The following is a 22312-nucleotide window of genomic DNA, read 5'->3' on the forward strand; positions in this document are numbered from 1 at the left end:
AAGATTGGGAAACGGGGGTCATTTGGGGACAGCGCTTGAGACCTTTGACCCTAGAAGTACTCAGAACAGGCAGAGCCTTTGTTGCCGGCGTTTCCCAGTTTCAAACCCTCGGGGTGCGGGCACCGATGACCACAGAGGTCATTTGACTAGGATCACACATAATGAAGTGGGGGCGCCGTGATTAGAATTCAGATCTCCTTGTCCATGTGACAGTTTAGTGAGCTCTGGAGGGGGCAGGGCACATACGGGGGCCTGGAGGTGTGATTCTGCCACCTATGACCCTGCAGGATGAAATGCTGAGCTGACCGTTACGGTCCTGACCTTCTCTTCTACAGCTGGCTGAGTCACACGGGGAAACCACCCGGCGAGGGCTGGAGATTCCAGGCCTCGGGGGAGGGATGGGGGGGGGGGGGGGGGGCAGACACAGCGTGTCGCGCAGGGCTGCCCCACCCTTCACGTTCCCTGCCCCTAGGGTATCGGCGTCCGCTGAACTTGCTGCTTTCACTTTCGATGTGTGTTGTCATTTCCTGGAAAAGAAGAGGTTGCCGAGAAGAGAGAAGTGGCAGACGCGTAGAGAGAGGGTAAAAGGAGGAGGGGGAGGAGAAGAGAGAGTGAAAGAGAAAGGTACAGAGAGGCGCAGAACCGACGATAAGCAGAAGTTACACACGGAGGTGCCAAGATAGTACAAGACAAGCAGAGAGACCCCGAAGGCTGAGACAGCAGGACAGCCCCTCCGCGGACGAGCAGGTGAGTGTCTACCCACAGGGCAGGGCTTTACGAGGGGCGGGTCCTGTCGGAACTCAGACCCTGGAGTAATTACAAACTGACGCTGAAACGGGTCCCTATGTTCATGTCATTAACTGTTGGTAAACTGCCAAAGTTTCAGATTGCTATGTGTGACATTTTCATAATTTCAATGTAATTATGAGTGATATTTCAACGACTATGAGTGACACTTAGGGGCAGATTTACAAGCCCCTTGCGCCACTTTTGCGTCATTTTTAATATGGGGAAAGTGACGCAAAAGTGGCGCAAGGGGCTTGTAAATCTGCCCCTTACTTTCTTGCGAGAAAAAAAATCAAGCAAAGAAGATGACGGAAAGATAAAAATATCAGAAACAAGGCCCATTTGAGCGACCAAAAACTCTAAAAGACCTTAAAACCGGTGCAAACGAATGTTGCGGCTGACTCAATAATTACAATGAAATTACAAAACTGTCACACATATCAATGTGAAACCTTGGCAGCTATGCCCCTACAGACCGCGTTTCAATAAGTAGCAGGATATAATACAGCTCACGGTAAAGATCAGAAAGAAAACAAAAGTGGGGCAAGCAGCGGATGTACAGCCTTGGGCCTTCCTGACTGCTCCTCATCACTCCGTGGAGATCCCACGTGGGTGGATACTGTGTACATTGGCTGCAGTATTTATAGTAGCTCTCTGTAGTAACTGTGCATGTTAGTTTTCAGAGGGATGTGTTCCTCTGTTGGTGCTTTGTACAGATACTAACTGGTGCCCTAAGTAAACCATCTGCATACAGTTAGTGGATTTTCAACAAGAATGTTGCGAGTTGTCCGAATACTTAGGGCCATATGTATCATCAACCTGATTTGCGATTCTGAAATAGCGATTTTTTTAGAAATCGCTATTTCAGAATCGCAAATTGGGATGTATGTACAAATTCGCAATTTTTTGTTAATTCTTCCTTAATTGCGATTAGCAAATTGCGAATCGCAATTAAGGAATACTTTTTCATTCATTTCTATGGGCCAGCAGGCCCATAGAAATGAATGGGAAGTTATTCTCAATTTGCGATTCGCAATTTGAGAATCACAAATTGAGAATAATTTCAAGGGTGCAGGGGTGTCCAAAGAACACCCTGTTGCACCCCTGAAATAAGCATGGGTGCACATGTGGCGCACATACATGCCCTAATAGCATGTATGTGCGTCACATGGCACTTTGAAAAATGCAAAAATGTGCATTGTTCAAGGAATTCGCAAATTACCACCAACTTGAAGTTGGTGGTAATTTGCGATTCCGTAGGACAATTTGTATATTTTTTTTTTGCTTCATACATTGCATTTAAGGAATCGCAAAATGTGCGATTCCTTAAATGCAATCGCAAAATAAGGAATCAGAAATTTTGCGATTCCTTGTTTTGCACCAGATTTTCCTTAATACATACCATTTTGCAAATTCACATTCGCAAACGCCGAAATTCTGTGAATTTCAGCTTTTGCGAATGAGAATTTGCTTGATACATATGGCCCTTAGAGTTCCTCTCTCCTTGACGTTAGGTGCTAAAGATGGATAACTTTGGTCCTGAAGAGACCCTACAATTGAGATTTGGTCAAGATGCAGACACATCGTTCCCCGGTTACACAACTACATAGAGGGAATATATGAATTAAAATAATCTTCTAACACAACCTGTGCTACAAACCTTAGGCTAGCCAGGGATATAAAGTAAAGTAAAGTCCACATTTGTAAAGCGCACAATCACCCGTAAGGGTCTCTAGGCGCTGGGGGCCGTCGGGAAGATTAAGCGAGCTATTGCCCAGAGTCACATGGTGCTGGGCTAACCTGCCGCCGGAACCGGGGATCGAACCGTGATCCCCAGATTCCAGCGTCAGTCGCCCTGGCCGCGGCGCCACACCTCTCCCACTATGTACAGTGGATGTTGTATCACTAGTCTGTATATATATTTTTTTTAATGTATTTTATTGATTTTCTTAATACAGTCATGAGCTTCAATATAACAATATGGCATTGGTCAATACACTTGTTGTCTATAGGCATGCAAGCAGATCACCAAGACAGCAAGAACATCTTGTTATCATTGCATAAACTCAATTATCCTCTTCTTTCCTCCCAAAATATCCTCAGTGTTACATCAGTGTTAAACTGAAATTCAGGTTGTTTCGTTCTCAGTGTAGCGGTCGGGGGATGTCGTTATCTGTACAGTAGTGTTCTGTGTCATCCCATCCGCTGCCCTCTTGTCGCTCGTCTTAGTGGCAAGATAGATTTTGTACAATTCCCAGAAGTTTTGGGGTCTGTTCCGTGGAGGTAGGAGTTCGCTAAATAGTTCCGTCTGCGTGCTACAGTATATCATGTCACGTGACCACTGTGCTATCGTGGGAACCGGTCCACGGAACCAATTGATAGCCACTCTACGTTTGGCCATACTCGGTCCCATGTCCACCAGACTACGGGCCTTTTTTGGGTATCAGTTTAGAATAGCCTAGTAATGCCAGTGTTGGTTCCGGAGTGAGAGTCAATTCAGTAATCTGATCTAGTTCTTTGAAGACTAGGGGCCAGATGTAGGAGCCTAAATACCGGTCGGTAACGGCCGAATTCGGCCGTTACCGACCGGTATTTAAGAATTGGCATGTAGGGGCATAATTTTACAGAATCGGTAAATTTACCGATTCTGTAAAATACCTAATCGGTATTTTTACCGATTCGGTAAATCCCAGATGTAGGTGGGACTCTTCTGAGTCCCAAAGGCCCTTCAAATTCGGTATTTTACCACCCAATCCAATTGGGTGTTAAAATACCGAATTCAGGGGTGCATGCACATGTGTGCATGCACACCTAGCCATGTGACAGACAGACATGCTGTAGGAAGGTGGCTACCTGACTATGGTTACCCCAGATTTTTTGCCTGTGTTTAGCTGGTTTTTTGACTTAGTTGACCTGGTTCCCTGCTAATCAGGGCCCCAGACCATCTGCTCTCTCTGTAAAATGGATTCCATGTACCCTAGGTACATACTACAATTGGAAATGGACTCCTTGTCAGCCCCTGTATAGTGCACTATAGGTGCCCAGGGCATAGGGGCCACCAAGGCCTACCAGGGGCTGCAGCATATCTTTTGCCACCCCTGGCTGGTTCTTAAATTGACACAACTGGCTGATCACTCAGCTGGGGTAAGGTGGTGTAAACACCCCTTACTTAGGTATAGTATACCTATATCTAACCCTATATCTGGACACATATAAACCTGTGAGCCACTCCTAGGGAAGGCCTCATCAATCCTGGAGGCAGAGTGCGTGGTTTAATGTGAGATGGAGCTCTGGCATGAGCTGAGCCTGTCTGCAGCTGTCGGGAACAACTCCCTAAGCTGTTTCAGGATAATGCCATACCATATACTCTTAAGTGCCTTATAATCCTCGCGGTTATATAGCAACTCTGGTTTGGCTTTATCAAAACATGTCGTGTAAGGTGTCATACGATTTGGAATACTATCCCCTCGCCAGTTCTGGCGACGGGGATAGCATTCCACCCCTCTAGAGGGGTAAGACATGTTCCTTTACTGTAATGCGGTTAATTTTTCCAAAGACCTTAGATCCACAAAATGGATGCCTCTGCCACAGACAAATGTCTGGACCCCTGCAGCTGACCGAAACTCGGCCAAATGGGTCCTGGACAAAGGGTTTCCTGTCACAGGAGGGTGTCACCGCCCTCCAGACAGGAGATAGTGGATTGTAGCAGGGAGGTCTGAAAGAAACCAGACACTGCCTGGGGCGCACAAGGCTGCCCCTTGCATAATCCGGCCAAACCGGTTCTGGGGCACTCCAGCCCTCGTGCCAGGGCGGCCTGGATCAAAGGAAAGGGGTGTATCCACCCCCTTCCTGGGTCCCACCCATAGGGGGGGACCTAGCAGGTAATCACGCCCCCCAGATTGGAATAAGAGTGGGAGCAGTGCCAATGCACATCATATTTCCTGGAAGAAACATTAGAAACGAAACTCTGGACCCTTGGACCTCCATCTCAACGTGGAAGCCCGAAGAATCTCCCTTGTGGTCAAGGAGTGACCACCCTGCAGCAGCAGGCCCCATCCAGCCCTCGACGTCTACTTAGTTGCAGTTCCCGCCGGAACTCGAGCGACTGAGATCGGCGAGATCAAGCTTGCCTGCCTTCCAACAACCCGATCCACAGTCCCGGCAGAGCTGAGACCCGTGGAGGCGACCGGAAGCGTGGGGCACGCCATCTTGAATTGACCACGAGACGCTGACCGTGCAGCCCACGAGTGACCCTCGAAGCTGTGCACCGGGGTTTGAGAAGCCCCCACCCTGAGCTACTCCTGAGCCGAAGTTCAGCCCTCCACACTCGACGAGTGCTGCGTGGGGCCCTTCTGCTCCATTTGGCTCAACGCGTTGGCCCGGTCACTTGCCAGCCGGCTAGTGGTCCCTGTGCCGACGAAACTACAAAGAAGACTCGTGAATCTGGTTGCTCCAGATCCACACCAGCTCCCCTGAAAAGGAGCCCCGACTCTGACCTTCCTGGTCCGAGTGAGAAGCAATCTTCCGATCCCGCGTGGATTGCTCTTGCCAAGTGTTGTTTGCTCCAAACTTGAAGCCGACTGCACCGACGGTGAGAGCCTGCGTGGGACAGATCGTGACCTGCTCCTGGACGTCGCAGATGCCCCAGAGCCCACGTGACAGCGGAGAGAAGCTCCTCGACGACCACCTGATTGCGCCCGACATTGCCTGGTTCCGTCCTGGTTCCACCCTGGTCACTGCTGAGTGACCCAGACTCTGTCCCCTCTGCTTTCAGGTACCCTTCGACTTGAGTCCACCCTTGGACTCCACCGGACACTTCATCTTCAACCCGCCTGCAGCCCTTTCAGCTTCAAGCACCAAGAGCCTGCGTGTCAAAACCCGACGCCACTTCGACCCTGTGCACCCACTTCCTGTGGGTGAGGTAACTTTGCTCCGCCGGTGTTCCCACACTGGTGCACATCTCTAGGGTCTGTGTGTTAAGTTTTGTTCCTCTAGGTCCAGCGGAAGTGTCCTTAAACTTTAACTTTATGACTTTTACGCACCATTGGTTAACATTGGTGCATGCGTGCGCTTTCCGCACATCTCCCGAATCCCGAGGGCCATTCCCGACTTCAGCATTGCTTGTCCTGACTGCTCCCAGCGATTCCCTAGGCCCTAGGTCTAACCACTGCTCGAGTGGCATCTCTTATACCACTTGTTTAGTATATGGTTTGAGTGGCCACCCGCCCTCATCCATAATTGTGCAACTTGTATGTTTAAACAGTGCTTTTGATTTAACGCTTGTGCCCCTTTATTCATAAAGAATACTGGGGATTGTTTTTAGTAATAAACACATATATTTTTATAATATATACTTGTGTGGTGTCCTTTCATTTGATATTACAGGATTGTATGTGGTAAAACAGCTCGCTTAACACGACCTCTTAAGTTAAGCCTTTAGGCTGCTTAGTCCATGCTACCCCTAGGATAGCTTGTCTAATAAGGTTGACTTACAACCAGACACCATAAGGGATTGTTTGGTCTGATAATAGGTGGTTCCAGAATTGGAAACATCACCTATCAGGCCAACTTCTCACATTGGTGAGCAGCGGTGCGGATTTGAGCTTGCTGTTGTTTTACCATTGCAATCTTTGTATCAAATTGAAAGATCACATCAAGTACCTCTAGGTACATATAAATCAAAAGCTTAGCATATTAAGTTCTACTGAACTTAGTAGTTGTAGATTAAAGGGATTAGCACACCCTGACTACAACTCACTAGCAAGGTACAGTAGGAAAACACTTAGTGTAGGTAAGTGCACCACTTACACCTCACTAGCAGCCATGTCTGACACAGGAAAAGCCTCAGGGTCTACTCCTGTGACAGTTGACCTTACCCAGGCAACTTTTGGATATGACAAACTAACCCGAAGAGACTTGATTGCCTTGTGCAAAGCAAGAGGGTTAAAAAGGGGCAGAAGCCCCACCTGCCAAATCCTGGTAGCCATCCTAGAGCAGGATGACTTAGAAAGGGCAAAGGAAGCTTCCCTAGAAACAGGAAATGGAGGGAACCCCCCTGTAACTGATCCCCCTCAGGAGGAAGATGAGGAAGAAGAAGAGGAGGAGGAGGACTCAGAAGTTGAGGACCCAGAAGATCAGGATCAGAGGGGTAGCCAGGTCCCAGTTGCCAGGCTTAGCCAGGCCAACTTAGACCTACTGGGGAATGGAGAGGGCCAGCACCTCCCCAGATCCCACCATGTTATTCTCCCAGGCAACAGAAGAGTGAGATCTCCCTCAGGGGACTCTCATATTTCTAGTGCCTCCAGAGAATCACAGAGAGGCATGACTGCTTCTCAAAAGCTAGAGCATAGGGCCAGAATGAGGGCTGTCAAACTCCACATAGAGAGGGAGGAGGTAGCCTTGGCTCAAGCTAGACTTGCCTTGGCAAGAGAGCAAAAATTGTGTGGCTTAGATGCCACTGGTGGCAGCAATATTCCTAAAGAGAAACCCAGGTCCTATGATAGTAGAAACCTGACAAAGATTGTGCCCCCCTACAAGGAAGGGGATGACATCCACAAGTGGATAACTGCTCTTGAGAGAGCCTGCATGGTACAGCAGGTTCCTGAGGAACAGTGGGCAGCAATCTTATGGTACTCCTTTTCAGAGAAAGGGAGAGATAAGCTCCTCACTGTTAGACATGAGGATGCAAACAATTACAAAGTCCTGAAGAGTGTTCTGATAGATGGGTTTGGCTTAACCACTGAACAGTACAGGTTGAAGGTCAGAGACACCCAGAAGACCCAGACTCAGGACTGGACTGATTTTGTTGATTGTGCAACTAAGGCTCTGGAGGGTTGGCTACATGGCAGCAAAGTACATGACTTTACAGGATTGTATAATTTGATTATGAGGGAGCAGATCCTAAGTAATTGTCAGAACCAGCTCTTACACCAGCACCTGGTGGACTCTGATCTGACCTCTCCCCAAGAATTGGGAAAGAAGGCAGACAAGTGGGTCAGAACCAGGATTAGGCCTAAGAATCAGGACAGTAACCAGAAGAAGGAGTCTACCAAGCCTCAAGATAAGGGTGGGGATAAAAATAAAGAAAAGACTTCCCCAGGGCCCCAAAACTCCAAGAAGGGGGGTGGGTCCCAAGACACTTCTTCAACAGAGAAAAAGCCTTATTGTTATGCCTGTAAACAGGTTGGGCATTACAAAACAGACAACTGTTGTCCCAAGAATAACAATAAAGAGAATATACCTCCAAAGCCAGCTCCAACACCTCCTGTTACTGTCAGCAGTAATCCCCCAGGAAGTGGGAGCACACCCAGGAATCTGGGTGGGTTTACTTTTGGAGCACAGGAGGACCCTGGCCTATCCAGGTCCCCCTCCCCAAATGATCTTGTTTATGAGACTGGCAGGGGGTTTGCCAACTTCTCTGATTGCCCAAATACTTTGAGCAAATATAGACAAGAACCCATCATCAATGGTTTGAAAGTTGAAGCTTTTAGAGACACAGGGGCTAGCATCACCATGGTGGCTGACTGTATAGTCCCCTCTAAGCAACTTTTACCTGGTGCCACATACCAGGTAACAAACATTGATGGCATCAAAACAAATCATCCCATGGCAGTAGTAAGTCTCAGCTGGGGAGGTGTCATTGGCCCAAAGAGAGTGGCCGTGTCATCAAACTTGCCTGTAGACTGCCTACTTGGTAATGATTTGGAAATCTCAGCCTGGGCTGAGGTTGAACAGGAAATCCATTCTAGAATGGTAAATTCCAATGGAAAGGTTAGTGGGGCTGTAATGGCTACAGCCCCAATTCAAGATGTCCTTCCTGAAAAGGTTGGTAGGGCTGAGAAACTCTTTGCCCCATCTTTAGCAAAAGCTCTTCCTGAACAGAATAGCAAAGCTGTTATGATAACAGCAGAAACCCAAACTGAGTCTCCTCCTGAAAAGTTTGGTGGGGCTGTGATGGCCACAGCCCAAACTCAAACTGATATGTGTGTTGTGACACCTGAAATGATGGATAACTCCACACAAACTGAGAGCATGGAGGAGGAAGAGAAATCTCCCCCTCACCAGACTTTAGGACAGGATCAGCCTCCTCAGGGAACTGATCTTACCCCTGATGAAGGAACTGCCCCAGAGGTGGTTGGGCCTAGCCTGACAGAGCCTCTGATGGCGGTGGACCCTTCTCAGGTGGGACCCAGTCTGGAGCAGGTAACCTGCCCCTCTCTCCCTTGCCTTAGCCAGCCCAGGGCTGCAGAGGACAAGAAGGACAGTGAGACCCAGAGGGCCCCCTGTCAAATAAAGCACCCCCATCAACAGATTAGGGGTACCAAAACTAGTAGCCCTAGTGAGGTGAAAACTTTAAAAACTCCTGAGGGAGCCCCCTTAAAAACAGTTAGGGACCTCCCACAGATGGATTCTGTTGGGCACAGCCAAACCTGGGACCCAAAGGGCCCAAACCTGAACTGTCCCTTCAGCAAACCAAACAGAGGGACCCAGCCTCCAGCTTTAGGTAGCCAGAGGTTGACCCTGAGAGCACAGTGCAACTCAGTTAAAGAAAGAAAGGCACACATGGTGGAAGATAATTGGAGGAAGCCAAGCCCTAACTTAGTAGAGCCTCACTTCAATACCCCATATCCAAACCAGCCTTTATCTTTGCATAAACACACCCAAGGTAGTGATTCCCTATGGTGGAGACCCTCTAATACCCAAAGGGTGAGGGACTGCTTAGTGGACCATGAGACAGGGGGTACCCATGCTAGTGCAGGTACTTCCTTATATGGCCACTCAGGCAATATAGGCTTACCTGGCCAAGGATAGCCTTATCTCCTTTCGTTTGGGGGGGGGGGGGTTATGTAGGAAGGTGGCTACCTGACTATGGTTACCCCAGATTTTTTGCCTGTGTTTAGCTGGTTTTTTGACTTAGTTGACCTGGTTCCCTGCTAATCAGGGCCCCAGGCCATCTGCTCTCTCTGTAAAATGGATTCCATGTACCCTAGGTACATACCACAATTGGAAATGGACTCCTTGTCAGCCCCTGTATAGTGCACTATAGGTGCCCAGGGCATAGGGGCCACCAAGGCCTACCAGGGGCTGCAGCATATCTTTTGCCACCCCTGGCTGGTTCTTAAATTGACACAACTGGCTGATCACTCAGCTGGGGTAAGGTGGTGTAAACACCCCTTACTTAGGTATAGTATACCTATATCTAACCCTATATCTGGACACATATAAACCTGTGAGCCACTCCTAGGGAAGGCCTCATCAATCCTGGAGGCAGAGTGCGTGGTTTAATGTGAGATGGAGCTCTGGCATGAGCTGAGCCTGTCTGCAGCTGTCGGGAACAACTCCCTAAGCTGTTTCAGGATAATGCCATACCATATACTCTTAAGTGCCTTATAATCCTCGCGGTTATATAGCAACTCTGGTTTGGCTTTATCAAAACATGTCGTGTAAGGTGTCATACGATTTGGAATACTATCCCCTCGCCAGTTCTGGCGACGGGGATAGCATTCCACCCCTCTAGAGGGGTAAGACATGTTCCTTTACTGTAATGCGGTTAATTTTTCCAAAGACCTTAGATCCACAAAATGGATGCCTCTGCCACAGACAAATGTCTGGACCCCTGCAGCTGACCGAAACTCGGCCAAATGGGTCCTGGACAAAGAGTTTCCTGTCACAGGAGGGTGTCACCGCCCTCCAGACAGGAGATAGTGGATTGTAGCAGGGAGGTCTGAAAGAAACCAGACACTGCCTGGGGCGCACAAGGCTGCCCCTTGCATAATCCGGCCAAACCGGTTCTGGGGCACTCCAGCCCTCGTGCCAGGGCGGCCTGGATCAAAGGAAAGGGGTGTATCCACCCCCTTCCTGGGTCCCACCCATAGGGGGGGACCTAGCAGGTAATCACGCCCCCCAGATTGGAATAAGAGTGGGAGCAGTGCCAATGCACATCATATTTCCTGGAAGAAACATTAGAAACGAAACTCTGGACCCTTGGACCTCCATCTCAACGTGGAAGCCCGAAGAATCTCCCTTGTGGTCAAGGAGTGACCACCCTGCAGCAGCAGGCACCATCCAGCCCTCGACGTCTACTTAGTTGCAGTTCCCGCCGGAACTCGAGCGACTGAGATCAACGAGATCAAGCTTGCCTGCCTTCCAACAACCCGATCCACAGTCCCTGCAGAGCTGAGACCCGTGGAGGCGACCGGAAGCGTGGGGCACGCCATCTTGAATTGACCACGAGACGCTGACCGTGCAGCCCACGAGTGACCCTCGAAGCTGTGCACCGGGGTTTGAGAAGCCCCCACCCTGAGCTACTCCTGAGCCGAAGTTCAGCCCTCCACACTCGACGAGTGCTGCGTGGGGCCCTTCTGCTCCATTTGGCTCAACGCGTTGGCCCGGTCACTTGCCAGCCGGCTAGTGGTCCCTGTGCCGACGAAACTACAAAGAAGACTCGTGAATCTGGTTGCTCCAGATCCACACCAGCTCCCCTGAAAAGGAGCCCCGACTCTGACCTTCCTGGTCCGAGTGAGAAGCAATCTTCCGATCCCGCGTGGATTGCTCTTGCCAAGTGTTGTTTGCTCCAAACTTGAAGCCGACTGCACCGACGGTGAGAGCCTGCGTGGGACAGATCGTGACCTGCTCCTGGACGTCGCAGATGCCCCAGAGCCCACGTGACAGCGGAGAGAAGCTCCTCGACGACCACCTGATTGCGCCCGACATTGCCTGGTTCCGTCCTGGTTCCACCCTGGTCACTGCTGAGTGACCCAGACTCGGTCCCCTCTGCTTTCAGGTACCCTTCGACTTGAGTCCACCCTTGGACTCCACCGGACACTTCATCTTCAACCCGCCTGCAGCCCTTTCAGCTTCAAGCACCAAGAGCCTGCGTGTCAAAACCCGACGCCACTTCGACCCTGTGCACCCACTTCCTGTGGGTGAGGTAACTTTGCTCCGCCGGTGTTCCCACACTGGTGCACATCTCTAGGGTCTGTGTGTTAAGTTTTGTTCCTCTAGGTCCAGCGGAAGTGTCCTTAAACTTTAACTTTATGACTTTTACGCACCATTGGTTAACATTGGTGCATGCGTGCGCTTTCCGCACATCTCCCGAATCCCGAGAGCCATTCCCGACTTCAGCATTGCTTGTCCTGACTGCTCCCAGCGATTCCCTAGGCCCTAGGCCTAACCACTGCTCGAGTGGCATCTCTTATACCACTTGTTTAGTATATGGTTTGAGTGGCCACCCGCCCTCATCCATAATTGTGCAACTTGTATGTTTAAACAGTGCTTTTGATTTAACGCTTGTGCCCCTTTATTCATAAAGAATACTGGGGATTGTTTTTAGTAATAAACACATATATTTTTATAATATATACTTGTGTGGTGTCCTTTCATTTGATATTACAGGATTGTATGTGGTAAAACAGCTCGCTTAACACGACCTAAGTTAAGCCTTTAGGCTGCTTAGTCCATGCTACCCCTAGGATAGCTGGTCTAATAAGGTTGACTTACAACCAGACACCATAAGGGATTGTTTGGTCTGATAATAGGTGGTTCCAGAATTGGAAACATCACCTATCAGGCCAACTTCTCACACATGCCCTTAGGGCATGTCTGTGTGCCGCATGGCGCACATGCCTATTTTTGGGGTGCCAGGGGGTGTCAAAGTGACACCCCCTGCACCCTTGCAAAATTCGGTATTTACCTATTCGGTAATTACCGAATCGGTATTTACCATTTATTCCTATGGGCTTCACAGCCCATAGGAATCAATAGGAAATACCGATTCGGTATTTACCGAATCGGTAAATACCGAATTTTAACAATTCGGTATTTCAACATCTGGAAATACCTACATCTCCCCCCTTCATATTTACCGATTCATAAATACCGAATCGGTAAAATTCGGTATTTATCAATCGGTAAATTCAGATTACCTACATCTAGCCCTAAATCCCAAAAGGCCGAGATCCCACGGCAAGACCAGGCCAAATGAAGACAATCAGCTGGTTGTGTAGTGCAACGTTCGCATGCTGAATCTTCCCATAGTCCGTATCTGTGTAATCTCTCAGGGGTGTAGTATACCCTATTGAGGTATTTAAAGTGTATCAATCTAAGCCTCCCATTCAGTGAGATGCGGTGGGTGCTGGTGCAGCAGTAAGCCCACATTGTGTCAGCTATGTCTCTGTTCAAGTCCCGTTGGCAGGCTAGCCGGGCCTTGGTGTAGTGATTTTCTCTGTAGGTCATAGATAATTTATAGATTGTGGAGACTATTCTTATCGGGGATTTCGCCTGTATGGTGTGGGTTAAGGCTAGCAGTTCCGGGGGTTCTTGTACGTCGTCCCCTAGAATAATTCTCAGTGCATGTCGTGTTCTGTGGAACTGAAATTTTGTTAACGTAGTGGGTGTCAGTTCGTCAGTGTTCAACTCCACCCAAGTCTTGGCTCCTCCACACTCGAATAACTCACCCATGGTCTGTATACCTAATGTGTTGAGTGCACGTGTAACCCCTTTATCTCTGCACGGAGGCAACCATAGACACCAATCGAGCGGGGCAGATGGTGTGTAGAGAATCGTACCTGCCTGTTGTTGCAATAGGTGGTGTTATGCGTGTGTCGTTGCGTTGAGTCCAGCATACCTGTCCACCGGCCAGCAGCTTGGAACATCAACGCGGGAAGTGGTAATGGAGCCGCCACAGCTGTTTCTATGCGGAGATTCAGAATGTAAATGTAAATGTAAATGTACCGGTATTTATAGAGCGCACAGCTACTTCCCTGAGGCAGTGTCCCGGCGATGTCCGTATACCGCTTAGGAACCCTTCCTGGTTTTCCCTGTGAGTGTCCACTCCTGGGCACCCCCAGGGTGAAACCAGGCATCCCAGCGCTTTTGGGGCCGTTGTGGAGATTAAGCAAGCTATTTCCCAGAGTCGCAGAGTGGGACCCATGATTAGAATAGGCACCGAGGCGAGAATTATCAGGTCCGAGGAAATTGAGCCCAAGACCCGCCGAGGCGGGTATTGAACCCTGGTCCCGGGCCAGACCTCTGCATCAGGGTCTGCCGCTCTAACCATTTGAGCCACACTTCTCCACCTGGAGAGCCGTGCATCCAATAGTATGCATACGCGCTCTGCGCGGCTCTGTAATAAAAGTCAAAATCTGGCACTCCCAGGCTGCCCATATGGTATGGTAGGGTCAGAATCTGCCACTTAACACGCGCTTGTTTACCCGCCAAAGATAGTTTCACCATCAGGGTACTAAGCCAGCGGAAAAAGGAACATGGGCGAGGTAATACAACCGTTTTCATGATGGAGATTCTGCCAAGCAAGGACAGGGGAAGCTTGATCCAACCCTCTACATCGTCTTCTAGTTTGCTGACAGCCACTCCATAGTTTTCCCTGAATACTACCTCTGAGTCTGTGCGCAACTGTTATCCCTAAGTACCTCACCGCGTCTGTAGCCCATTGTAAAGGGTAGTCTGGCTCAATTCGGGGTGTGTTCTGTGTGAGTGGAAAGATAATGGATTTCGACCAGTTTACATGCAGGCCCGACAGGGCTCTAAAGTGTACCACTTCGCGTACGACCGGGCAAAGGTTGGATTCCGGGTCTCTTACATATAAGAGTGTGTCGTCAGCATATGTGGAGACTATGAGTTGGTAGTTCGGAAATCGAATACCTCGGTACCTATGGTATTCTCTTGGCACGCAGGCAAGAGGCTCTGCCACTATTGCTTATAAAATGGGAGACAGGGGGCAGCCTTGACCCGTGCCCCCTGAAATATTTATGGATTCCGTCTCTAGGTTGCCTATTTGTTTTCTGGCAGTGGGGCCATTATAGAGAACACCCAGTAATTGAATGAAGACCTGACCTACGCCCATCCTAGTCAACACCTGTTTCATGAAGGGCCATTAGACAGAGTCAAAGGCCTTCTCCATATCGAGGAAGACTGCCACTGCCGGCGTCTCTGGTCGGGTGTGTTGAAGGCTGCCGAAAACTGTGCGCAAGTTGTAAGTCAAGTTCCTGCCTGGCACAAAAACCACCTGTTCCGGTGTGACCAGAGTGGGGACTAGGGGAACCAAACGGTTCGCAAGGATTTTTGCAAATATTTTCGTATCCACATTGAGCAGCGAGAGAGTGCGGTATGAGGCACATTCATCGGTGGGCTTACCAGGTTTTAGGATAGCCACAATCACAGCTTCTCTCATTGATTGTGGCATAGTTACAGAAACGCACATATCGTCAAAGCGTGCAGCCAGTTGCGGGAGTAGAAGATCTAAGAAGGCCCTATAAAAGGATACTGTGAGGCCGTCTGACCCTGGGGCACTCCCTGCCCTCAAGCTGGATAGGGCTAAGAGAATGTCTTCTCTTTCAATAGGTCTCATGAGGAACTCCCGGTGGGTGTTAGTGAGCCATGGCAGTTTTATGTGTGTTAAGTAGTCCAGCCTATCGCGTATGCTGGAAGCTTGTTTTCGTGGCATATATGTATTTAGCCTGATCCACTAGATAATACCATTGCACATGTGGAGAAGCAAACACCCACCTAACCCCCATCATATGGCAGCATCCACGTTTCCCATCTTATTCTAGGCTAGCGTCTGGCCCAGATAAATGCAAAAAAGATTGAGTAAATAGTGGTAAAAATGGTCTTGTTAGTGGTTGCAGGACATTGGTAAATAATTAAAGCAGACAGGTCAGGAACTCCATCTTCAATAACACTAGACGGCCAGCTAGAGAGAGGGGAAGCGTGGCCCAATGCCCAGCTTGGTGCTTAAGTCTCTGTAGGATGGGGTCAGAGCTCGCCTGGATCACTACAGATGGGTTTCACTACACATGATTCCCAAGTTCCATGTTGGTTTATCACAGCAGCATAATGAAACTCTAAAGTGGGTTTGAGTGTTGCTGGAGTAAACAGAATCATTTACGATATGTTACAGTTGATTTTGAGCCCAGAGTATCTTCCAAATTTAGCAATTTCCCCCCTAGTTGGATTGAGATTGGTTTGGGGAGTTTAATGTATATAATGGTGTCATTCGCATATAGGGAAACAGACCACAGTGATTAGGTTCTTCCTTCAGTATATTAGTGGTTCAGTTGATTGATAGGCTTTATTTCGATATATACAATATCTTAAAAGCTGTACAAAAAATAGTCACAATATTTACAACATGTACAATGCCTTCACTAATATGGAGGAAAATAAAAACAGTGACATAAATGAGTACAATAAATACAATTAAAATTAGGATTCAATTGAAACAGAAAGCCTTTTTGCACGAATCAACCAAGACCACTTTAAAAATTTGGACACACCGCAAACCACCAAGGCGGATGTGTCAGACAATAAAATCCGTAGGGCCACATGGTGCTGGCAAGTCCCTAAAAGTCTGCACAGTGGTTTAAGCCAATGCCTTCTAGGTGCAGAATAGTCTGGGCATTCAAAGAGGATATGTGCCACTGTCTCGACCCGTGTGGAGTAAAGGGCACAGAAGGGGGAGAACTGGGGGGACGGTTTCCACCGAGATACCAGATCACCAACCGGTAAGGTCCCCACTCTAAATTTAAAATATAGAGCCCGATCGAAGGGAATGGAAATCATGTCGAGATATGGTTCGTAGACCACCACGTCTTTGATCTTCAGGAAGGCTGAGGTGGAATTACTATGACGTGGGTTGACAATACGTTTAGAAGTGACCCAATCCCAATACATTCTCTTTAACATGGCTTTAGGAGGGGCAGATCGGGTAACCCAAGCATCACCAAGGCCCAACTCCCCGAAAAGGCATTTAACGTCCCTCAGCCATTTAATCCTGTGCCAGCCTCCCATTGCCATAACCTCAGACAATGCCTTAGCATAGGATGCTAGTTCAGGCACCCTCCAAAGCCAGGCCCACAGGAGCAAGGGACGAAGTCGTGCCTGGTCCGCAATTGATCTACAGCCTAGGTCCAGCAGCACGGAGACTGTGGATGTACTCGAGGGGAGAACCAAAAGATCTTTCAGGAATTTGGTCTCAGATTTTACTAGTACATCCAGGTTACATGTGCCCCACAACTCCGCCCCGTACAAAGCTGCACTAACCCCTCTCGCTTTATAGATCTCTACAACTGGGGCGATTGTTTTTTTTATGGAGGAACGCTGTTCCCTAAGCAGCACACCGCCCACCCTTTTGTGGTTGAGAAGCATCTTGTGAATGTGCGGGGTCCAGCTCAATGAATCACTGAGGCGGATTCCCAGGTAATCAAACTCAGATACCCTCTCTAGGGGAGCCGAGTTCAAAACCGGGGGGCACCCCAGTTTTCCAGGGGGATTCATGATCAAGTATTTGGTCTTGTCAACATTGATCACCAATCCCCTAAGGGAACAAAACTCCTGAAAGCGATTAAGCAGTTTTTGGAGGCCCTGGGGGGTCTTTGCGATGAGGAGGGTATCATCTGCAAAGAGCAGTGTTGGGATCCGTGTGCCCGCCAGGGAAGGTGCATCTGCGGGTTCTTGGAGCAGATACTCAACCACCCCATTCACATATAAGGAGAATAGGGTGGGAGCCAGCACACACCCCTGGCGAACACCCCTTCCCACTGGAATCCTGTCAGTTTTTAGTGGTTCAGTTACTATTGCAGACAAGAGCGGGGACAGTGGACAACTGTGCTGAGTAACCTTCGCAATTGGAATAGAGAGGGATAATACACCATAGCTATGCAGTTTTGCTGAGGGTGGGTATATAATAAACATATGCGAAAACAACAGTTGATGGACAGAATGCAGAACAATGTCATACATTCACCCCAGTACAGAGATCTGGGCCTAAATCCATTGTTTCTTTTGCACTCCACACCACCCCAGTTCAGACGTGGCCATATGCAAATCAGTCTGACCCTGTGCCTTATGGGAACAGTCCAGCCCGAACTGCCAAGCCATGCCTTCCCTGGACCGTAAACAAGCTTCCGAGGACCGGTTTCTGGTCAGAGCCTTAACAAATTAAGCACTGCACGCGAGACTCGTGACAAATGTCTGCACAAGCAAACACCAGGCCTGCAACAAGAGCGATAGATCCGGACTCGGGAGGGGGAGTGGGGGTGGGGGCAGGGGCTTGGGTGTTTACAGCGCTTGTGACCTTCGACCCTACAAATACTTAGGACATGGGTGGAGGGCACTTTTCAAACCCGCAGAGTGCGGGCAACAACGTCAACGCACTGATAAGCACTTAAGTGATTTGCCTGCGATCACTCATATTGAGACAGGGCGCCGTGATTAGAATTCCGGTTTTATGATGCCACCGAGCCGGTCAGCGAGCGCCTGGCCTCTAGGGGGCGCTGAACCCATCCCTGTCCACTCGCTGCTTTCACTTTGGAGGTGCGCTGTCCTTTCCCGGAAAAGCAGAGGCAACCGAGAAGCGAAAGTGGAAGAGGCATGCTTGCAGACTGGGAATGGAGGGGCGTGGAGGGGGAGGGGAATAAAAATACAGAAAGACAGAGAGAGAAAGAAGCAGATGTTACACACAGAGGTGCCAGAACTGTACAATAGACCCCGAAGGCTGAGACACCAGCCGAGGTCGTCCGTGGACGAGCAGGGCAGTCTCTGTACCCTGCGCCCAGGCAGGGCTTTCGGTAAGGCGGGTCCTCCCGGAACTCATACAAGGCACTAATTAAAAACTGACGTTGACACTTATTTATTTTATTTTTTATTTATTTATTTAATACGATTTTATATAGCGCAAACATTACCCGAAGGTGTCAGAGCGCTTTACAAAAGAACCAGTTGCGATACATAAGGATTTAGGATTACATGAGTTACATAAAATAAACAAGGAGAAAAAATTGCACATGTACAAGTTGTAAAGTCACACAAGCAGTGGCGTCACTAGGGTTGGTGTCACCCAGTGCGGGTAACTCATGGTGTCACCCCCTCATGACTTACACATGGACTAAAATGCACATGGCACTCGCGTGTCATGTGCAGCTACACACATGTCCTGGACAGTACCAGACACACACACTACGCATGGCACCAGGCTATCCTTGCCCAGTTAGACACAGGTTTACTGGCAGCACAAGAACCCTACATGCCCGTTCAGGGCTACACTGTTTCCGGGCATAGCATGTTACATCTGCACGGACTCAGAAAGATGCGCACAGTAACTTATGGAAACATGACACCCACGTGCAACTCATAGTCAGTGAGCAGTACGTTACACTTGCATACAATAGCGCAACTACAGACCAAAGCAGTTTACTGGGTATATCGCACGCTCAGACACAAGGAGCACAAGTTGTAATCGTCAAAGGGCATACTTTCAAACACAGCGAAGGGAAGAATGGGGGTGCCACTTACCAGCTGCAGAGGAAGACAAGCGTGCACCTGGCGCTGCAAAACCCAGGTTCACTTCCCTGGGTCTGTTAGCCAGAGTTCAGCCTGCAGGGACTTCTTTTTCCTTTGGTTTTCCTGAAATGATTCCTCTTGCCGCATCGCAAGAATCTCTGGGGCGGAATCCATCCTCCCCTTTCTTGGTGATGGGTCGGGTAAGATTTTTGAGGTCTTGGAGTGTTTAGCACGCCACTTTTCTCTTGTAACACACTGTTTGCTACCTTTCACATTTTGTTTGCTTTAGATACTTGCACAAGTGCCACCATTGCCTACGTAGCGTTTGTTCTTGTGCTTGAGTGTCTGCCATATTATGCAGTATTACACCTCTAATTGTACTGTTTTCTCTTGTAACCTGCACATGTCACTTTTTCCTCCTGTATTGCACCGTTAGCTACCAACCTCATGTATTTTGTTTGCTCACAATTGTCACTTTTACCTCGTGTAACTTAACATTTGCTTTGTAATTTGTTCACTTGTTATTTTCTAATCATCATGTATCATTATTAGAGTTCCTATTGTGAAGCGCTCTGACGCCTTCGGGTAAAGTCCGCGCTATATAAAAAGTAATAAATACACTTTTTGGGGCTCGAGGATCGGCTACTACAGGAAGGGTTGGGGAAGGGGCCCTCTGAATGTCTCCCCTGTAATGCTGTAACGGTCTAGCTGATGCACGCACACGCATCCACACATCCGCAGGCCAGGCGTGGCCTGCAGGGCCTAATAAAAGGAGGACGGGCGCTCGTGCACGTCACTTCCGACCGTGACACGGTGTGTGCCTGAGTGCTATCGCGGTAGCGCGACCTGCCCCAGCGCAAGCGATCCTGGCAGCAGGGGACCCAGCACACACCCCCACAACATTGGCGACGAGCGGAGGGGGCCCAACCCTCGCCCGTGCACCGACAGCCTGCCCGGAGCGGTCTGCTCCCTTCCGCGGTGCTTACCGCGTGTCTGCCTGCCGCAGCGCCTGCCCTCGCTGGGCGGGTCTACCTGTCCCTGTCGTCCTCGCCTGGGTCCTCAGTGATACTGGGTGATCAAAGGACGCTACAAGAGGAAAAGAAAAGGAAACGTAATACCAGAACAGGAGACACCTTGCCAATGCTCACGCATTGCGAGTGAGCCGCGGAAAACACCCTGTTTTCCCCCACGCATCGTGCGGGTGCTGTGTTTTCGACAAAAGAAGACCCTGCTGCGCCCTGGAGGGCTACTGCTGGCGACCTGTTGTTTGGAGGAAGGCCCCGGAAGGTATCACACAATTATAACACAATGTCCTGAAAGGTAGAAAGTTAGTAGGCAGTTATAAATAGCATGTACATAGCATTGCTAGGGTGGACAAGAAGGAAAAGACACATTTTTGTTGAAGCAAAAGATAATTATTCATCTTTTTGTGGTAACATTCATTTCATGGTTGGATGTACACAGTTAAGAACAGCACTGTATAGAATGTAATGACAACCACATGAGACTTGGTGCGACAAACGTGAATAAATAGTGCAGGTGGCGACGCAAGTGAAGGAGAACAGAAAAACAGCGTAGTCGGCGCACTGTGTTTGAGGTGCAAATTATCTACAGTGAGTGGCTAAAACGGCGCGTTGTGACATAGTGATATCACAGTAGGCACAAATAATTTAATAAATCTGAAGCCACTAAAGAGGAATGCGCCTATTAATCAGGCTGTTGAGTCGACGGCGTTTCGATCCGGGGCATTTCGGATCATCACCAGGACTGGTTGTCTGAATTGGTAAGTGCTGTGAAAAAAGGGAGGGAGTATTAAGGCAGGGAGAAGTGAATTGGTAGTGCTTGAGTGTAGAGCACCTGAGAGGGGTGATTGTTACCTTAAAGGATCCTTGAGAATTGGAGACCTTGTACCCACGGGGAGGAACGACTTTAAAACCAGGAGATCACTGAATGACCCGGTTGCTGGCAGGGGTTGGAGGAGGCTGGGGAGAAATGGGGGGAGACTGTGAATGACTAGCGGTGAGATTATAAACAGTTAGGCGGGGTTGATGCGGCTCTTGTGCTGGATGATACGCTGTTTGATAATTTGCGTTGTCTGTCCGATATAGAGCAAGTTGCATGGGCATCTGATGGCGTAGATAACGTTTTGCGATCTGCAATTCGTGTGTTTTTTTAGTTTGTAGGTGCGACCATTGGCGACAAATTCTTACGTATTGGTGGTGAGACAGCAAACGCTACACGTCTGGCATTTGTAATGTCCTATTATGGGATCCAGGCCCCAAGCAGCTGTGATGGTGTTTTTGTCTTGTTGAGTTTGTGGCCAGGTTATGAACCGGGTCATTCAGTGATCTCCTGGTTTTAAAGTCGTTCCTCCCCGTGGGTACAAGGTCTCCATTCCTCAAGGATCCTTTAAGGTAACAATCACCCCTCTCAGGTGCTCTACACTCAAGCACTACCAATTCCCTTCTCCCTGCCTTAATACTCCCTCCCTTTTTTCACAGCACTTACCAATTCGGACAACCAGTCCTGATGATGATCCGAAATGCCCCGGATCGAAACGCCGTCGACTCAACAGCCTGATTAATAGGCGCATTCCTCTTTAGTGGCTTCAGATGTATTAAATTATTTGTGCCTACTGTGATATCACTATGTCACAACGCGCCGTTTTAGCCACTCACTGTAGATAATTTGCACCTCAAACACAGTGCGCCGACTACGCTGTTTTTCTGTTCTCCTTCACTTGCGTCGCCACCTGCACTATTTATTCACGTTTGTCGCACCAAGTCTCATGTGGTTGTCATTACATTCTATACAGTGCTGTTCTTAACTGTGTACATCCAACCATGAAATGAATGTTACCACAAAAAGATGAATAATTATCTTTTGCTTCAAAAAAATGAGTCTTCTCCTTCTTGTCCACCCTAGCAATGCTATGTACATGCTATTTATAACTGCCTACTAACTTTCTACCTTTCAGGACATTGTGTTATAATTGTATCTTACCTACCCAGTCCTGACCTGGTCTATGGGTTATACTCCTGTCTTATCTACCAGAAGGTATCACAACGCCCTCAAACCGCGAGGAGGCCTACTGAACCCGCGGTGGAACCGAGGTGGGCCGAGCAGCTACCACTTGGCGTCGCAGAACGGCGCCGTTGAGATAGGAACTAGCTGGGGCACACATCATCTCCACGTGTGAGGAGACAGAAAAGCCTTCTGCAGCAGCTCA

General features: G+C 48.9%; 1 protein-coding gene across 6 annotated transcripts in view; it reads left to right on the forward strand.

Moving 5' to 3' along the window:
- The first annotated feature begins 514 nt into the window (after window positions 1–514).
- LOC144767988 (guanylate-binding protein 3-like) overlaps window positions 515–22312 on the forward strand; it is a 232613-nt gene continuing 210815 nt past the window's right edge. For 3 of the 6 annotated variants that reach the window (XR_013598404.1, XR_013598405.1, XM_078651368.1), the window contains exon 1: window positions 520–747. The gene's annotated coding sequence lies outside the window, so the exon portion shown is untranslated. Of the gene's footprint in view, window positions 748–18225; window positions 18372–22312 lie in introns of those variants that run through there. The other 3 variants (XR_013598406.1, XM_078651369.1, XM_078651367.1) reach the window with 2 other exon arrangements.

Source organism: Lissotriton helveticus, chromosome 7, assembly GCF_964261635.1.
Source record: "Lissotriton helveticus chromosome 7, aLisHel1.1, whole genome shotgun sequence".
Classification (NCBI taxonomy): Eukaryota; Metazoa; Chordata; class Amphibia; order Caudata; family Salamandridae; genus Lissotriton; species Lissotriton helveticus.